The following is a 20434-nucleotide window of genomic DNA, read 5'->3' as shown; positions in this document are numbered from 1 at the left end:
TTTAGCTTATGTTTATTAAGAAGGTCCATAAGACTTTTATGACACAGGTTATAATCAGTAATTACGATTGATAAAAGCGTATAAAACCAGGGAGGGCTAAAACATGTTGGGCTTTTTAAAGAGACATTACACCAACCGTATTTCTTAAAAGTAAAACCTGCTGCATATTTAATAAAATAGGACCAAAGAGATGGCGCATTGTAAGCTTGGAGACATAATATTAAATATTTTGTATATAAAAACCTCTTTATGTGCGGAACTCCTTTACCACCCTTCTCCATAGGCTTAAACATAAAAATTCTTTTAAGCCTCTCCATTTTTGACCCCCAGATAAAAACAAAGCATGTCCTTATAACGTGTTTTAAAAACAGCAATGGTGGAGGGAAATTCAGTGCTGTATACAGTAAAATTGGCAATAAAACCATTTTAATCAATAAAATCTTTCCCTCCATTGTCAACTGACGCATAGTCCAAGTAATTACTTTTTTATTTATTCTTTCAGTTAAAATGTTCCATGATTCATCACCGTTATTATTAGCATTAAAAACAATACCTAAAATTTTTACAGACTCCTTCCTCTCTATTGGACAGTCTGTAAAAGATGCCCAATCCCCAATTTCTAACATTCTGCTTTTGTTTAAATTTAGTTTAAAACCAGATGCAGAGCAGAAAAACTTTGTCCTTTGAACCACCCTTTTGACTGAAATCACATCAGAGCATAAAATTGCAATATCATCCATGTACCCTGTTATTTTTGCTTGCAGCCCACCACCACCCGGTACATGGACACCACGAATTAACTTATCCTTTCTGATGGAACACAAAAGTGGCTCGATGGCACAAATAAAAAGCAAAGGGGATAAGGGACATCCTTGTTTAACTCCACAATTTAAATTAAAAGCATCTGTCATAAAACCATTGATTAAAACCTGACTGGAACAATTATCATAAAAGGCTTTTAAAGACAATAAAAAACCCTCTGGAATACCCATTTTATGTAAAACTTTAAAAAGATAAACATGAGATACGCGGTCAAATGCTTTTTCAAAATCCAATGATAAAACTGCCAAACACTGCCGACGATCTTTCATGTACCAAATACAATCTCTTATAAGGTTGGTAACATGGTGAATCCTGCGCCCAGGGATCCCGCACACTTGATCGAAGTGAATAATTTGACCTATAACCTCCTTCATCCTATTTGCAAGTAATTTAGCGAGAATTTTATAATCAGTATTTAAAAGAGTTATAGGTCTCCAATTTTTTAACTGAGTTTTATCACCATCCTTTGGAAGAAGAACAATCACTCCTTTTTTCCACGATGATGGCAGTGCTTTGCAATAAAAACATTTGTTAAAAAGACATAAAAGATCACTTTTTAAAATATTCCAGAATCGCAAATAAAACTCAATGGGTATCCCCTCCAGACCAGGTAACTTATTTCTCTTAAAACTTTCAATGGTTTGTAAAAGCTCCTTTTCACTTAAATCATCATTCAAAAATTCAGCATCTCTTGGATTTAAAGTCATAGCAATATCATTTAAAGGAGACATATACAATAAATTTTCACTTTATCTTAAAAAGCAGCTAACACAGAAAAATTGAATACAATAAAGTTTATTTTCTACTTACTCTTCAAGAAGGCTGTTAAATCCCTGCTGAAACACTGCAGCCCCTCCCATCCACAGGGCTTCCTGCCAGAAGCAAGTCTGTCTTCAGCTCGGGCCGCCGGCCCTAGCTTCTTTCCCATAGACACGCTGCAGCCAATGAGAGAGGAGTGGGCGTGAGATGTGGGCGGGGACTTTGGTGATGTCATTTCCCCGCCCACGTCAGTCACGCTGGGGTCCTTCTCTCTTGTTCTGCTCCCAGCCCCGCCCAGCCTTCCTGAAAAGCTGGTCACTTGGCTGGCAGCGTCTGTGACTCGATCCTTGTAAGTAAGCCTCTTAAATCTCTTTATTGAAAAATAATATTTTGCCAAAAAAAACATTTTTCATACTAAAGGAGTCTATTCTATAGACTGTACCTAATGAAAAGAAATGTGTTTGTTTTTACATGCAATTCCCTGCAACTTGTACTTTGACACCTAAACTGGGTTTTTTTTGTATTTTCTCCTGCAACAACTCCCTGCAACTTGTACTTTGATACCTAAACTGGCCGTTTTTTGGTATTTTCTCCTGCAACAACTCCCTGCAACTTGTACTTTGATACCTAAACTGGGTTTTTTTTGTATTTTCTCCTGCAACAACTCCCTGCAACTTGTACTTTGATACCTAAACTGGGTTTTTTTTGTATTTTCTCCTGCAAAACTCCCTGCAACTTGTACTTTGATACCTAAACTGGGTTTTTTTTTGTATTTTCTCCTGCAACAACTCCCTGCAACTTGTACTTTGATACCTAAACTGGCCGTTTTTTGGTATTTTCTCCTGCAACAACTCCCTGCAACTTGTACTTTGATACCTAAACTGGGTTTTTTTTGTATTTTCTCCTGCAACAACTCCCTGCAACTTGTACTTTGATACCTAAACTGGCTGTTTTTTGGTATTTTCTCCTGCAACAACTCCCTGCAACTTGTACTTTGATACCTAAACTGGGTTTTTTTTGTATTTTCTCCTGCAACAACTCCCTGCAACTTGTACTTTGATACCTAAACTGGGTTTTTTTTGTATTTTCTCCTGCAACAACTCCCTGCAACTTGTACTTTGATACCTAAACTGGGTTTTTTTTGTATTTTCTCCTGCAACAACTCCCTGCAACTTGTACTTTGATACCTAAACTGGGTTTTTTTTGTATTTTCTCCTGCAACAACTCCTGCAACTTGTACTTTGATACCTAAACTGGGTTTTTTTTTTTGTATTTTCTCCTGCAACAACTCCCTGCAACTTGTACTTTGATACCTAAACTGGTTTTTTTTGGTATTTTCTCCTGCAACAACTCCCTGCAACTTGTACTTTGACACCTAAACTGGGGTTTTTTTTTTGTATTTTCTCCTGCAACAACTCCCTGCAACTTGTACTTTGACACCTAAACTGGGTTTTTTTTTGTATTTTCTCCTGCAACAACTCCCTGCAACTTGTACTTTGACACCTAAACTGGCCGTTTTTTGGTATTTTCTCCTGCAACAACTCCCTGCAACTTGTACTTTGATACCTAAACTGGCCGTTTTTTGGTATTTTCCCCTGCAACAACTCCCTGCAACTTGTACTTTGATACCTAAACTGGCCGTTTTTTGGTATTTTCTCCTGCAACAACTCCCTGCAACTTGTACTTTGACACCTAAACTGGGTTTTTTTTTGTATTTTCTCCTGCAACAACTCCCTGCAACTTGTACTTTGATACCTAAACTGGGTTTTTTTTTGTATTTTCTCCTGCAACAACTCCCTGCAACTTGTACTTTGATACCTAAACTGGTTTTTTTTTTGTATTTTCCCCTGCAACAACTCCCTGCAACTTGTACTTTGACACCTAAACTGTTTTTTTTTTATTTTCTCCTGCAACAACTCCCTGCAACTTGTACTTTGACACCTAAACTGGGTTTTTTTTGTATTTTCTCCTGCAACAACTCCCTGCAACTTGTACTTTGACACCTAAACTGGGTTTTTTTTGTATTTTCTCCTGCAACAACTCCCTGCAACTTGTACTTTGATACCTAAACTGGGTTTTTTTTGTATTTTCTCCTGCAACAACTCCCTGCAACTTGTACTTTGATACCTAAACTGGGTTTTTTTTGGTATTTTCCCCTGCAACAACTCCCTGCAACTTGTACTTTGATACCTAAACTGGTTTTTTTTTTGTATTTTCTCCTGCAACAACTGCCTGCAACTTGTACTTTGACACCTAAACTGGGTTTTTTTTGTATTTTCTCCTGCAACAACTCCCTGCAACTTGTACTTTGATACCTAAACTGGGTTTTTTTTGTATTTTCCCCTGCAACAACTCCCTGCAACTTGTACTTTGACACCTAAACTGGCCGTTTTTTGGTATTTTCTCCTGCAACAACTCCCTGCAACTTGTACTTTGACACCTAAACTGGCTGTTTTTTGGTATTTTCTCCTGCAACAACTCCCTGCAACTTGTACTTTGACACCTAAACTGGCTGTTTTTTGGTATTTTCTCCTGCAACAACTCCCTGCAACTTGTACTTTGATACCTAAACTGGGTTTTTTTTTGTATTTTCTCCTGCAACAACTCCCTGCAACTTGTACTTTGATACCTAAACTGGTTTTTTTTGGTATTTTCTCCTGCAACAACTCCCTGCAACTTGTACTTTGACACCTAAACTGGCTGTTTTTTGGTATTTTCTCCTGCAACAACTCCCTGCAACTTGTACTTTGACACCTAAACTGGCTGTTTTTTTGTATTTTCTCCTGCAACAACTCCCTGCAACTTGTACTTTGACACCTAAACTGGCTGTTTTTTTGGTATTTTCTCCTGCAACAACTCCCTGCAACTTGTACTTTGATACCTAAACTGGGTTTTTTTTGTATTTTCTCCTGCAACAACTCCCTGCAACTTGTACTTTGATACCTAAACTGTTTTTTTTTTGGTATTTTCTCCTGCAACAACTCCCTGCAGCTTGTACTTTGACACCTAAACTGGGTTTTTTTTTTGTATTTTCTCCTGCAACAACTCCCTGCAACTTGTACTTTGACACCTAAACTGGGGTTTTTTTTTGTATTTTCTCCTGCAACAACTCCCTGCAACTTGTACTTTGACACCTAAACTGGCCGTTTTTTGGTATTTTCTCCTGCAACAACTCCCTGCAACTTGTACTTTGACACCTAAACTGGCTGTTTTTTGGTATTTTCTCCTGCAACAACTCCCTGCAACTTGTACTTTGACACCTAAACTGGGTTTTTTTTTGTATTTTCTCCTGCAACAACTCCCTGCAACTTGTACTTTGATACCTAAACTGGCCGTTTTTTGGTATTTTCTCCTGCAACAACTCCCTGCAACTTGTACTTTGACACCTAAACTGGCCGTTTTTTGGTATTTTCTCCTGCAACAACTCCCTGCAACTTGTACTTTGATACCTAAACTGGCCGTTTTTTGGTATTTTCCCCTGCAACAACTCCCTGCAACTTGTACTTTGATACCTAAACTGGCCGTTTTTTGGTATTTTCTCCTGCAACAACTCCCTGCAACTTGTACTTTGATACCTAAACTGGCCGTTTTTTGGTATTTTCCCCTGCAACAACTCCCTGCAACTTGTACTTTGACACCTAAACTGGCCGTTTTTTGATATTTTCTCCTGCAACAACTCCCTGCAACTTGTACTTTGATACCTAAACTGGCCGTTTTTTGGTATTTTCCCCTGCAACAACTCCCTGCAACTTGTACTTTGACACCTAAACTGGCTGTTTATTGGTATTTTCCCCTGCAACAACTCCCTGCAACTTGTACTTTGACACCTAAACTGGCTGTTTTTTGGTATTTTCTCCTGCAACAACTCCCTGCAACTTGTAAAGATCAGGCAGCATCACAGGACAGCTATGTGCAGACTGGTAACAGATACACAGGCAGGGAGGTGGGAGGGGTTTTCCCTGCTACAGCAGAGTTCAGCCTGTCAGTCAGTGCTGTGACCATTTCCTGTGGGAGAATGAAGAGACACTCCCATCTCTCATTTCAGTTTAGCTTCAGAGGAGTGAAGATCTCTCTGGAGCTCTGATATAAAAACGATTTTAGCAGGTAAAATGCATTCAAATCGTTTTTTTTCTGCAAGATTACATAGATTGAAGAAAGATGAATCATATAACTGAATATGAAGGTGATATGAAATGTCTCCTTTAAAGCATCTTCTGTAAAATAATCATCAATATTTTTAAAATCATATAAACTCTGATAAAAATTAAAAACTTTCTTCATGATTCCACCTCTGGATTTCTCCCCCTCCATTTCTATAATTAAATCTTTAGAAGCTTGAATTTTCTGAAAGAAATACCTGGTACATTTCTCATTCTCCTCTATGTGCTGTACCCGGCTCTTGAAAATGACCTCTTTTGCCTTGTCCTCCAGATACTTCTGGATTTTTTCTTTAACAACAGAAATATGTTCTGCAACATCACAACCGATTGCTTTAAACTTATAGAGAGTTTGCAACTGTAGATTTAAGTCATCATAAAACTTCCGTCTCTCTCTTGCTTTTTGTACCCCAAGTTTTATAAAATATCGTTTAATTCTTTCTTTTACTATATCCCACCATATTAAAATATCCGTATTGTGCAACTTTTCTTTCTGCCATTCTTTAAAAATCTTCATAAAATCTTCACATACATTATCGTCATCTAGGAGGGAAAAATTCAATTTCTACACGCCCCTCCCAACCCTCTGCTCGATCGGACATAAAACATTAAAAATCACCACTTTATGATCAGAAATTACATTATCTTTGTGTACACACGCTAACGGTATTAAGGTTCTAGAGGTAAAAACATAGTCAATTCTAGAACCAGAATCTTTACCTTTCCACGTGACTCTATCACTTAAAGGTGCGTCTTTACAAAGTGTCATAAAAACATCTTTAAATCTAAAATCAGTCACAGTGGTTCTTAAAAGATTGGCAGATCTGTCCGTATTTCTGATACCTGGACCAAATCTGTCTATACCATTTAAAACACAGTTAAAATCCCCGGCTAAAATAGTTTGCCCAACATTTACCATAAAAACATTTAACATTTCAAATAATTCAATCCGTTCTTTGGTATCCGGGGGTGCGTACACGTTTAAAAGATTCCATTTAATACCATCAATAAAAACAGAAACAAACAAAGCCCTCCCTGGTAAAATTTCTTGAATGTGGTGAATCTTAACCGGTCCTTTAAAAAGAATGGCAACTCCTGCATTTCTGTGCACATTTGAACCTGACCACACAGATGGACCATAAGACCAGTCTTTTGCAAAAGTCTCATAACTGCTCATGTGTGGTATAGCACATTCTTGCAAGAATAAAACAGTCACATTAAAAGCCACTAAAAAATTAAAAACAGTCACTCTTCTTAGCTGGCTTTTTACACAGTGCACGTTAAAAGATAAACCTTTTAAAACTCCCATGGTGAGATTAAAAAAATAAAATCTCTAATGGTGACTTACATTAAAAAATCATGTCGCTCCCTGAAGGATCCATGCCTAGCACCTCCTTAAACTGCTGAACAGAATCACAAGATAAGAACTCTTGGCTTGGAGATGGTAGGCCCACTGGAGAGGCAAGACTTTCTCCCCCACATGAAGAATCACTAGAAATATCCTCAATCATGGGGGAACCAATTGCTACCTCCTCTTGCTGCCTGCTAGCACCAAAACTGGCAACTTTTGCCCATGACTTCTTTTGCTTTGCAGCACCTTTGGCCCCAGGAGATCTTGTCCGCTGTTTCTTAGCTTTTGATACCATGGTGAAATCAGAGAATTCGCCTGCAGAAGATTCACCATCTTCAACACGCTCCTTCCCTCCTCTTCCCGGTTTAGCAGCTGACGAGTTGTATTCCTCACCTTTAACACCGTCTGATGCAGAGCCGTCCATCTCTTCGGAAATAGAAGGCATCTCCCCAGACGACGATTCAGGATCCGGAGCCAGATGTTTCATCTCACAAGGGCCTTCCTTCTCAGGAACAGTGGAAGTCAGATCAGATGCACTCTGTGATGCTTGCTTAGCAGCCAGAACTAAAACAGGAGTAGCATGCCTCTCAACAGATGGTTTTCCTTCAGGAACAGCATGTCGCATTTTCTCACGACTTCGATTAGGGCAATTAAAATACACATGGCCAGTATTGAAACAAAAATTGCATCTCTTTTCTTTGGAACATTCCTTTGTAGTGTGTTTGAAGGAATCACAATTTCTGCATCGACACACTTGTTTACAGTCCTCAATTGTATGGCCATATTCATGACAAAGTCTGCAAAAACTGCCCATCCCATCATAAAATAAGTCACCATTATATTTCCCAATACTAAAACGTGCAGGTGGTAAAATTCCCTTTTTAAAAGAAACTAAAAACTTTCTTTTTCCAGTCCATAACCCGAATTGATTCACAATATTGTGTAAGAATTTCACTTTATCACAGTACATTAAAAGCCAGTTTGTAACATCTTCTTGGGGTACATTCGGATTATACATTTTTACCACCAATGGTCTCACATCTTCAACTTCATAATGCAGTGTTATTTTAATGCCTTTTAATAAATCATTGCTGTGATGTTGCTCCATTTTCTTTACAAAGTCAATACAGGTCTTCTTATTAACAAAAGTGATATCGTAAACTCCTCTTAAATGATAATCCTGAAGAGCCAAAATCTTATCTGCAGTGAACTGAAAAAGCCCAAACAGCAAAACTTTAACAATGTATTCAATTCCTCTGTCTCCTCTCTTCTCCTTCTCGAACTCCATCCTTACTGAATTAATAACCCGCGCATAAGCCGGAATCGTCGCGTTTGTGGCCGCCGCCATGATTGTGTCCTCCTTTCTTCCCTCAGCACGAAACTTCGGATCTCCAGGCAAACACGAGAAATATAAAACTAGCCTGCACTTATAGAAGGGTCCTCCCCCAATAGCAGCATGAGGCTTAAGGTAAAACCGATGCCTCAAGGCCGAGGGTTGACACTTAAACAAGAAACACAGCTAGCGATATTATCTGACAAAAGATATCTCCCCTGCCAGGTAAGTATGAGTTGGCTGGGGAAGAAGCAGGGCTGCGGCTCAGACACGAGCCTGCCAACATAAGGAGACTGCTCGGCCCTCCCTGCTTACCTGGCACGGACGCACCTGCAAGTCCCTCGTCTATGAGCTGCGGGTGCCGGGCGGATCCCTTGCTTGAGTGGCAGCCACGGGCGCGCGCTCGGACAGGGAGCCGCCCAAACGCAAACCTTGCAAAGTCCTAGAAGCTGCACGCGTTTCACCCTCATTTGCATGCGCGCAAGCCAAAGGACTTGCTCGCGTGCAGGCAAAGAAGCAAGGCAGGCCCCCGGCCCGGCAGCAAGGTTGCGGCCTCTAACGGCCTAAAAACCCCACGTCGCTGAACGCTCAAATGCTATCGTTTGACCAGAGAAATCAGGGGAAAGCGCGAACGCAGTCCCCCACTACCAGAAATTATGCAGTCAAGTTTCCCGCATTTGGGGAAATCGCAGGGGTCAGCACAGCCGGAGTGCAATGGAGAACCACCTTCGTGATCATGGTATCTCCCCTGCCAGGTAAGTATGAGTTGGAGAAGGCAAGATTGCCGGCGCTGCGTGGATACACCCCGACGAGCATACGGAGACCTGTGTCTTTGGAACAAACGCTGCCTCCTTTGCGGCAAACGCGCTCGGCAGCCGGCTCCGCTCTCTGAAGCAGAGGCGCGCCTTAACACCGCCGCTAGACGAGCGCTAAATGTGGAAAAAGGGGGCAGGGGCTTAAGCACTCCCAGAATACTTTGCAGCAAACGCGTTTACATACGGGGGCCTCGCCTGTACAGGCAGTCAGCCTGTTTGCAACAGGATCGCTCGTTAGCATATCAATGGGCCGGGGAAACCGATAGGAGTTCAGGGCTGCCGCTTCAGAAGCCTCAGGCCTGGAGGCAGGGCCATAAAAGCTGATTCGCACAGGGCGGCCTTAGCCCTGTTCCTAGGGGAGGGACTTGCACGACTTTTGCCTGATTCCGCTCATCCACGAGAAGGGGAAATAGGACATTTTTTCCTCCCAATTTCAGAAAAACATGGCCAAAAACACAAGATAGAATGCCACGGAGATAAGCCAGTATTTCTCGGTACTCTCGGAAAACAACTCAAATAAAAACAACAGTTGGAAGGGGAAACTACCCTTTAACTCTGTAACTGTGCCTTGCCAAGCTTGTGCCGCCACCTAGTGATCAACTGTAGAAATGGGTTTGGAACGCGCGGCAAACATACAGCTCAACAACAGCAAAGAAAGACAACCCGCGATGGAGTGAACACCCCGGGCCTGGAGAAACGCGGCGCAAGCGTGTTTCCCGAAAGAAACCTGCTGCCGCCCTCTTTCTACTTTTCAACAAACCAGACCAGGGGAAAGCGCGAACGCAGTCCCCCACTACCAGAAATTATGCAGTATGAGTTAGCTGCTTTTTTTTATTAGAAAATTTAAAAATTAACAACAACAAACCATTTTTCTATCTTTTCAAAACAAAAATTCACCAGTATACAGACTATCAATTCAACAAATCATTTTGTGTTTTACTAGGATTTCCATATTTTGAATTTCCAAATTTCTTCTGCATCACTTCCCAATCCTTTTCTTTCATTTAACACATAAAAAAAAAGCTGAGCCAAATTCACAGAATTCCACTTTTTCCAACTCACACTTCCTAAACACACATATCACATTTCATAAATCCCATAAAGCCTGTTTCACACCATTCATAATCAAGCAAAAAATTCTTGCCTTTGGACCACCAATCCCACTCAAAGCAAACATTATTAAACTATAAGACAATACTTTAGTTCCAGTTAGACCTTTAATAAGATCTCCCATTTCTCCCCACACCCCCTTAGAATATTTGCATTCCGAAAATAAATGTATAATATTCTCATTTATTTGGCACTCATCTGTAACATCCTGTTTGGATTTGAACCAGGAATTCACTGGTTGCTGTGCAAATTCTTTGCCTTGCACCTATTTGAGCAGAATTGTTGGGTTTTTCGTTTACTTCAATAATATCCTTAGTTATCCAGGCAGGAATGATGGCTACAGGTGCTCTCTATTTACACACACCTGTTTTGAATCTCTAACTATCTAGCCTTTAAATTCCTTCCTCCCAGTTTCTCCCACACCTATTATAGGTCTATTTTACCATAGTTCCTGTGTGCACATTTTGTCCTGTCTGTCCCTTGCTTGTATCCTGACTTTGAGCAAATTCTGCCTAGACTGACCATTTTGCCTGTTTGCTTATGGATCCTGATTTTGTACTGCCCTCTGATTTTTGAAAGCTCCCTCAGTCCTCCTGTAACAATCCGGTTCCCTTGCTCACTCAGAACCTTTGCCCTGGTCCTCTCACTTTAAGACCTGGCGGCACCCAAGTAGCGGAGGGCTCCACCCGAAGCCAAAGGTGGCTGTTATAGGCAGAAGTGTGAGCTGTGACTGGGACCTTGGCAATTGTTCTGGGTTTTGGGATAGCGATCGTGACATTATAACGGGTTATGGACACCAATGAGGAAGCTACGCCTAGCCTGGATTCTGCTGCTACTGAACAAGCTCTTGCCAATTTGAGTCAGCAATTGAGTACTATGGCTCAGGTATTAACTACTTTGTATGTTAACCTGCAGCACATGCAGGGATTATTACACCAGGTGAGCCCTCCTGCATTTTCTGTTATCTCTGCACAGGCTCCCTCTCAAGGTATTAAAATGCCTCCTTGTGGAAAATTTTGTGGGGAAAGGGAATATTTCAGGAGCTTTATTAACCAGTACAAACTCTATTTTCAACTCCAGCCTGGTAAATCTTTTAATGATGCCTTTAAGGTGGGGTTTATTTTAACCCTTTTGCATGGGAAAGCTCTTGCTTGGGCTTCACATCTTATTGAGCACAGGGTTTCTGGCCAATATGACTTATATTTTTGGTGACCCTAATCATACTTCCATGGCTGAAGCTGCTCTGTCACATTTGTCCCAAGGGCAGTGGTCTGTAGTGAAGTATGCCATGAATTTCAAAATACTGGTGGCTGACACCAAATGGAATTCAGCTGCTCAGACAGGGGCATGCTAAGAATATTAAAGATGAATTAGCCCGAGTTGATAGCCCAGTGAATCTGGATGACGTTATGAAGTTATGTATAGACATTGATTTGCATCTTTATGAGAGACTGCATGAAAAACTGAGAAACACCGTCTTTACTAAACCTGTGGCTGATCCTTCCCTTACCAATCCTGCCCTTAGCACCTATTCTGCTCTAACAGAACCCATGCAATTAGGGTTTGTTAGGAGTTCTCTTTCTGCAATGGAAAAAAATTGCAGGAGGCAGTGCTATGGGGGTAATGGCCACTATGTGTATACCTGACCAGTAAAGGCAGAAAATTTTCAGTGTTTAAATGGAAAAGCAAAGTCTTGCAGTTGTACATATTTTCCTGAACTGGCGAGTTCTAAGCTCTTTGTGCCTGTAACATTGTCCTGGGGCAGTACATCTGTTTCAGTGAAAGCTTTTATAGATTTTTTCTTGACACCACTTTTGCTGCCTGTCTGTGCCTGCTGTCCCCTTCTCATCTCCTCTTAGACTCCTGTCCATTGATGAAAAACCCCTTGGCAGTGGATTAGTTAATTTTGCAACCTTAAAATTACATATGACCACTGGATGCACACTTTCTGAAGAAATTTCTTTCCATCTTACCCAGTGTGCGTCTATCTGTGATTTTAGGCTTTCTGTGGCTAAAACTGCATAATCCAAGAACTGATTGGAGTACTGGGGAGATTCTAGAATGGGTTATTGCTTGTAAGTCTACCTGCATTAAATACCCCTTTTGTTTGGCTGCTGCAGTGCTTGAGGGTCTCCCAGAATGCTATAGAGATTTTGCAGCTGTGTTTTCAAAAAAAGCTGCTAAAACCTTACCACCCCATAGACCCTATGATTGTGCTATAGAGCTGGTGCCAGGAACCACACCTCTCAGAGGTAGAACTTACCCTTTTTCTCTGCCTGAAATGGAGGCAATGAAGGAATATATAAAAGCGAACCTAGAAAGGGACTTTATTAGACCTTTTACCTCCCCGGCTGGGGAGGCTGGGTTCTTTTTTGTTGGTAAAAAGGATGGGGGGGGGGGTCTTCCTCCATGCATTGATTACAGGGGTCTTAATAAAATTACGGCTAAGAACCGCTACCCCCTTTCCTTAATTTCTGAATTATTTTAAGTCAAAGGTGCCAAAATCTTTACTAAACTAGATTTCCGTGGTGCTTATAACTTGATTTGGATAAGGAAGGGGGATGAGTGGAAGACAGTTTTTAATACTTGGGATGGGCACTACGAATAGTTGGTGATTGCTGTTGGCCTTTGCAATGCCCCCTCTGTCCTCTAAGACTTTGTCAATTACATTTTTTGTGATTTTTCGCAAATTCGTTATAGTATATTTAGATGATATACTGATATTTTCATCTAACTTATTGGAACATAGACATATATATCAAGTCCTTTCTAGACAAAACAAACTTTATGCCAAATTTAAGAAGTGTACATTTGAGGTGCACAGCATTCCTTTTCTAGGTTATATTATTTCTCAACATGGCCTAGAGATGGACCCTATTAAGGTGGAGGCTATTTTGTCTTGGCTTCAGCCCCGGCTCCTCCGTGCCTCTGAAATAGGTGAAGCGCTGTTCTCTCTCAGCAGCACCCAATTACTAACAAAATGCATCCCTGTGCTTACTTTTCTAGCAAATTTTCTCCCGCAGAGGCTAACTATGACATAGGTAACCAGGAATTGCTAGCCATCAAGTTGGCCCTTGAGGAATGGAGGCAGCATCTGCTGGATGGAGCAAAGCATCAGGTTGTAATATACATTGATCGCAAAAATCTGTTATATATTGAATCTGCCAAACACCTTAACCCACGACAGGCTAGGTGGGCATTGTTTTTTTTCCAGATTAAATTTCATTATCACATATAGGCCTGTGTCCAGAAACACCAAGGCCGATGCCCTCTCCAGACGTTTTGAACCCTTGCACTCTGACATTCAGGTTGAAACTACTATAGTTCCAAAGTCTGTGATTGTAGCTGCCCTAAGTCCTGACTTTTTTATTATTTTGCTGCAGCCTGTACAGGAGGTGGCTCCCAGTTCCAAACCACTAGGTAAATTATTTGCTCCTGAGAATCTCTGTTCTGCAGTGTTTACAGAGACTCATTATTCAAAATTATCTGGCCACCCTGGTATTAATAAGACTATTCAGCTTCTTAAAAGAGATTTATGGTGGCCTACCTTACGCCAAGATGCTGTGCTGTGTGTGCAAAGTCTAAAATCCCTAAGACTTCTATTTCGGGACTGTTACAATCTCTTCCTGTCCTTAAAGAGCACACAGAGACACGAGACACATTTATCAATGGATTTTATTGTTGATTTACCTCCTTCCCAGGGAAATACTGTTATCTGGGTGGTAAATAGACAATGAAATAAAATGAGCCATTTTACTAAACCTAAGTTGCCTTCGGCCAAGGTGCTGGCAGACTTACTTTCTTAAAAACATTCTCGGGCTACATGGTGTATCCTCTAGTATTGTATCTGATAGAGGGACACAATTTGTGTCCAAATTCTGGAAAGCCTTTTGTGCTCTTCTAGGTATTGGATTGTTATTCTCTACAGCTTATCATCCCCAGACTAATGGGCAGGCAGAAAGAACAAACCAAAACCTTGAGCAATTTCTTCGTTGTTGTGTATCTGACAAACGGTCTAAATGGGCTGAGTTACTACCCTGGGTGGAGTTTGCCCACAATAATGCCCCTCACTCCTCTACACGTATGTCTCGTTTTTTCACTGTTTTATGGAAAGCACCCCAAAACTTTTTCCCATTGTCATTCTCCCTCTGATGTTCTAGCTGCTGACCAGTCTGTCCAAGATATGGCTGATATATGGCAAAGGGTACAATCCAATATTACATTTGCAGGTGTCCATCAGAAAAGGGAGGCTCCTACTTATCAAGTGGGAGATAAGGTATGGCTCTCTACTAAAAATATTCAACTTAGTGCCTTCTGCCAAACTAGGGCCTATGTTTATTGGTCCATACAAAGTTCTAGAAGTGTTAAGCCCTGTAAATTTTCGATTTGAGTTGCCAGCTAGTCTTAAGATTTCTAATGAATTTCATGTCTCCCTGTTAAGCCTGCTAGAGAAGTCCATCAGTTTACCAGCCCCCCTCCTGTTTTGGTAGAAGGGCAACCAGAGTATGAAATCTCTAAGTTGGTTGATTCCCAAATCTCCCAGGGTAAGCTTCAGTATTTTGTGCAATGGAAAGGCTATGGCCCAGAAGAAAGATCTTGGGTTTTGGTTTCAGACATTAATGCCAATTGCCTTAAAAAGCAATTCCATGTTTCTAATCCTGGGAAGCCTGGGCCTAAGGGTTCAGTGGCCCCTTCATGAGAGGGGGGAGTAGTGTAACTTCCTGCCTGAATTTGAACCTGGTTCACTTCAATAATATCCTTCGTTATCCAGGCAGGAATGATGGCTGCGGGTGCTCTCTATTTACACACACCTGTTTTGAATCTTTAATTATCTAGCCTTTAAATCCCTTCCTCTCAGTTTCTTCCACGCCCATTATAGGTCTAACTACCATAGTTCCTGGGTGCGCATTTTGTCCTGTGTCTGGTTCTGACCCCTGCCTGTATCCTGACTTTGAGCGAATTCTGCCTGGATTTACCCTTTTGCCTGTTTGACTCTGGATGCTAATTGTGCATTGCGCTATCATTCTGGTTTTCACCCGGCCTGTCTGATTCTTGTAAACTCCCTCAGTCCTCCTGTAACAATCTGGTTCCCTTGCTCACTCAGTACCTTTGCCCTGTTCCTCTTGCTTTAAGACCTGGCGGCACCCAAGTAGCGGAGGGCTCCACCCGAAGCCAAAGGTGGCTGTTATAGGCAAAAATCGGTTACCCAAAACCCAGAACAATTGCCAAGGTACTGGTGTACCTTGGCAATTGTTCTGGGTTTTGGGTAACCGATGGTGACATCATCCCTTGGACACACCTCACTATCTACCAGTCTTCTCCTCCTTTGAAACACTCTTGTAGGCAAACCCCCATGCATACACATCCATGCCAGATCTTTTTGTTTATTCACCAACTCTTCCTCATTTACTCTCTGCCATACTTCTTTACTTCTTTCTTCAGATAACCCATTCACCACCATTTCCTCCCTTGCATCCAATAAACTCAAAACTTTTTTACTTTCCCACCACAAATCAGTACCCACACTTTCCAACTTATTTCTTCTAATGCATCTTTCCACCCTCACATAGAACCAAGGCACATTAAAACTCACTGGCTTTCTCTAATCAATAACATACAAGTCATATCTTAACACATTCCCACACATATACCTAACCATACATCCCACTAAACTCTTCTTACTTAATTTCACACACATACTAAAATACTTCACAACCAAAAACATACCTTTCCCACCATTCTTCTTCATTTTCACTACTTTACTTTACTTTTTCCATCCTAGAATTCCAAATAAAAACAAAAATTAAACAATTAATTTGTCTCAGTTTGATCTGCAGGTGGAAAAATCAAATGAATATATAGCAAAATAGGTAATATCACAGATTTACATACAAGTATTCTCCATTCAATCGTTAAAGACCCAAGAGTCCAAAAATCAATTTTCCTTTTAATTTTGTCCTTCACTCTCACCCAACTCTTATACTCTCAAATCGATGTAAAAAAAAAAATCACACCCAAAACTTTAATCCCACCTTCCTGTACTGGCCATCCACATATATCAATTTCTCTCACAAACCCTTACATACACTTTTATCCACATTTATCTTAAAACCACTCACCATACAAAACATTTCAATCAACAATTTCACTCTCCTCAGATCTGCTTGAGGCTTACACACTAAAGTGACATCATCTATTTAACCAATCACTCCCACCACTCCCTGGCACCTCAATCCCACGCATAACCTTATCTCTCATAAACGCTCTCATCAAAGGCTTAATCATACAAATAAACAAAATTGGGGAAAGGGGACAACCCTGTCTCACCCCAGTCTTAATACAAACTTTCTCTGTCAAAACTCCATTCACCAACACTCTACTCAAAATCTTCTTATACAAGCATTTAATCCAACCTATCATATGATCACGCACTCCCATCCTTTTCAACACTTTAAACATAAACTCATGCACCACCCTATCATACGTTTTCTTGAAATACACAGTCACAATTGCTACCTCTTGTTTTCTCTCATACGCATACCATATAACATCCCACAAACACATCAAACATTCTCCAATTTGCCTCCCAGGAACACATTTGTTCTTCATCAATCATCTTTTCAATCACTCCCCTCAGTTGATTTGTTAAGACCTTTGCTATTATTTTGTAGTATACATTCAACAAAGAAATTGGTTTTCAATTCCTTAAATCTTTCCTTTCTACTTTTTTATATAACAAAACAATTATGCCTTCCCCCATGCTTTCAGTTAAACATCCATTCTCCAACACCTCTTTACAAACTTTAAAAACACATCCCAAACGTACAATAAAATTCAACAGGTAAACCATCACTTCCCGGAACTTTACCTTTTCTCATACTTTTTACACACATATCACACTCTTCTTTCCTCAAATCATCACAAAAACTTTCTTTTATCTTCCCCTTGTAACACTTTTTGTAACACCTCTAAATACTCATGCTCCAACCCCTCCTCTCTTTTCTTTACTGCATACAAATTCTCCCACTCTCATCCAACACACTCATTAATTCTACTTTCTTTCCAAAAGTTTTTTTAAAGAATAAATCCGTACATTTTTTATCAATTCCACCCAGAACTTTCTCTGTCTGTTAAAGGTTCTAAGAATATTTCTTTTTTTCACCAAGCGAAACATGACTGCTGTACCTTCTCAGAAAGGATCGTATTTCTTCATCCTGCACAAAGGGATTAAACATGTGCACCATAACAGGAATTCGCTTCCTTGCTTTATTCACCACAATTATAATTCCTGTCAAATGCTCATGGTCTGCATGTTAAAGGTTTCGCTTGTAACTGTAATTGATTGCCGGTAAGAAAAGATAAAAAAAACCTTGCCGAGGGAAGGCCTGCACACACAAAATAGATTTGTGTTCCTTTCCAAGAACTCCTTCAATCATGGTCCTCTGCACACGCATTAGACCCCATTTAGACCCCATTAGACCCCACACTTGCTTCTTCTCGATTGGGATATACAGCGAACTGTGTTGATGGCATCAGAAGGCACATCAGAAGCCATTGCTCACAGTAAGAAGATTGCCTTTCCTCAAAGAGAACAGCCAGTTCCCAATAGCAGCATGCCTTACAATTCCACTTAAGGAAAGAAGGAAGGCTGAGAACTGGGGTAACACCGTTGTTTTGCGGGACAGTCCTTCACCCTATAGCAGCAAGAACCAAACCTAAAAGGAATGGACTCAAGGGCGAGTGCTAGAGGCCACACATGCCTATGACTAGACCAGGCTTGATCGAGCCAAAAGGCCAAGAAGCGATCACGATACAAGGTTTCAACTCAGTAATGACGTGGCAATGCAGGATAAACCCACAATCATAACTTAAACTTAAATTTACTTAAACTTCTTAATAAACTCCATAATTTTCTCTTACCTCTTTTTCAGAAACTCTAGCAAGGTCCACTCTCTTCTGAAAAGCTTTCTTATCCTCTTCAGGCCAGGTCTAAAAAAAAAAAAAAACAGTTCAACTCCTCGTCAGAACTCTGTTTCCAGAAACCAAAAAAAACTTCACCTCTCGTAAGAGGTCTAGACTCACTAGCTGAACTTCCCGATTGGACCTTATGATCAACAACAATTTTCTCAACCTTATTTTTTCCTGCCTTTTTTCTCTTAGCAGGGAGCTGCTCCATCTCCATACTTCCCTAAGACGTCAGAACAGGCTCAACAAAAACACTCAAATCAGGAGAAATAACTGCAACTTCATCATCAAGAACCACAGCAGGAAACAACATCTTCTCGAGGAGCATCACCCACCTTCTTTCTGAGGACAACTTAAATAAAGGTGGCCGATCTCCAAGTAGAACTTACAACACCTGGGCTGAGAACAATCCTTGCAAGATGAGAAGAGTCACCACAGATCTGACTGATGATTTGCAGACATCAGCACCATGACTATAGGCGTGACTTTCCTGAAAAACACTGGCATTCCATTAAAATAGACATCCAGGTTTACATTCCCAAGCCAAAACCCTAGCAGGAGAGAGCCAGTCTTTCTCAAAAATCACTTTGAACCTGTACTTGGATGTCCAAATACCAAGTTTGTTCAAAACATGCCCAACAAAAGAAACTTTCTTGCAATATCGCCACAAGAATGCCTCAATTTCTCCAAGAGGCACAAAAGGTGAATAAGACATTATTACTAAAGTCACCTCCTCGTTAAAATGGGGAATAATCTTAAACCCCACCAAACGCACATCATCAGGACTCTGCTGCCAAATCTTCAGGAAACTTGAGAAGATCCCATCTACGTCAAAGGTCACATCAAAGACGCCCCTTCTCAGATAATCCTGGATAGCAAGAATTTCAGCTCTCCTTACTCTGCCAAAATCTCCAAGGATAACATCAACGACATAAGACAGCCACTTCTCCACACTCAGATCTTCTCCCGTAGCAATAATCCGGACAGAATTTTTCATCAAGTAAAACTTAGGACTGAGCTCTCATCTGCATCCATATCAGCAGTAGCACTCCCAGCAAGGACTTCACTGGAGTGAGACAATCACCTCTCGTTGCCTGCAGAATGGCCACCCCCCAATAGCAGCAATGGGCTTAAGGTAGTTCTATGACCACTACCAATGCCCAAAGGCCGCAGGGTTGCACCTGCAGGCACCTAATGACACTCGATCTTAGCCAAAAGGCAGAGAAGCGATCGCAGATATTAAACTGATAAGAACAGATGATATTGAATCATGGTCAGTGAGTCCTACCCGAAGGCATGGACTGTGATGCTCATGTGTTTAAGACACCAGCCAACGGACAGCATGGGTGGGTAGGTCCACCTTCGCCAAAGCTAGGGTGAGCCCCACCAGGCCATTGGACTCCCCTTTGCCTTGCAGCTAGGGGGAGTCCTCATCTACCCTGGCTTCTGCCAAAGCTTCCCCCAGGGTGCAAGTCTTGGCCTGGGGTCAAGCCTAAAGGACTATGACATCCATCCAGGGTGCATAAATCAAACACAAAGTAAGTGCTGAATTGTGTGGGTGCAATGCCATTGATTGCCTTGGTAAGGCTCCAGCTGCCGGCTGGAAAGAAAAAAAGAAAAAACTTTCCGCTTAGCCAAAAGGTTGAGAAGCAATCACAATACAAGGTTTAACTCAGTAATAAAGTGTACAGCAAGAAAACCATCACTTAAAACATCCTTGAAACCAGTAGATATTTTTATTTAAACATAAAGAACATAAACTTTATTACCACAATCATGTCAGATCCATAATGTACTGCAACACCAAGAACCTCAATTGAGACTCCGGAGTATTCTCAAAGTCCACAACTCTCCGAAGATCAGCTTGTTCTTCATCCAACCAACTGTCAATAAAAGCTTTGTTAACAATATCAGATTTACACTTGTATTCACTGTACAATTTCTCACCTCCTTGTAGGAGACTTTTTCTTTCCAGCAGACTGAACTGGAACATCCACTTACCCACAACCAATTTCAAAGACTCCTTCCTTTTAACAGAAAAACTTTCAGGGCTTTGACTCGCCTCATCAGAAACACTTTCCTCAAAGGGACTTATCTTCAGATCCTCCAACTGCATCTGCGA

At 41.0% G+C, this 20434-nt stretch overlaps 1 long non-coding RNA gene and 1 pseudogene across 1 annotated transcript; both read right to left on the bottom strand.

Moving 5' to 3' along the window:
• Positions 1-9038: 9038 nt before the first annotated feature.
• LOC116408536 lies at positions 9039-9185 on the bottom strand (annotated as a pseudogene).
• Positions 9186-16098: 6913 nt separating this feature from the next.
• On the bottom strand, positions 16099-20121 carry LOC116408344. Its single transcript, XR_004220889.1, has 3 exons — positions 20082-20121; positions 18268-18336; positions 16099-16125 (listed from the first exon to the last, which is right to left on the bottom strand). It is a non-coding gene; the product is annotated as an uncharacterized LOC116408344 (long non-coding RNA).
• Positions 20122-20434: the final 313 nt, after the last annotated feature.

This window comes from Xenopus tropicalis, chromosome 1 (genome assembly GCF_000004195.4).
Source record: "Xenopus tropicalis strain Nigerian chromosome 1, UCB_Xtro_10.0, whole genome shotgun sequence".
Lineage (NCBI taxonomy): Eukaryota > Metazoa > Chordata > Amphibia > Anura > Pipidae > Xenopus > Xenopus tropicalis.
This window is presented reverse-complemented; position numbering and strand designations above follow the sequence as displayed.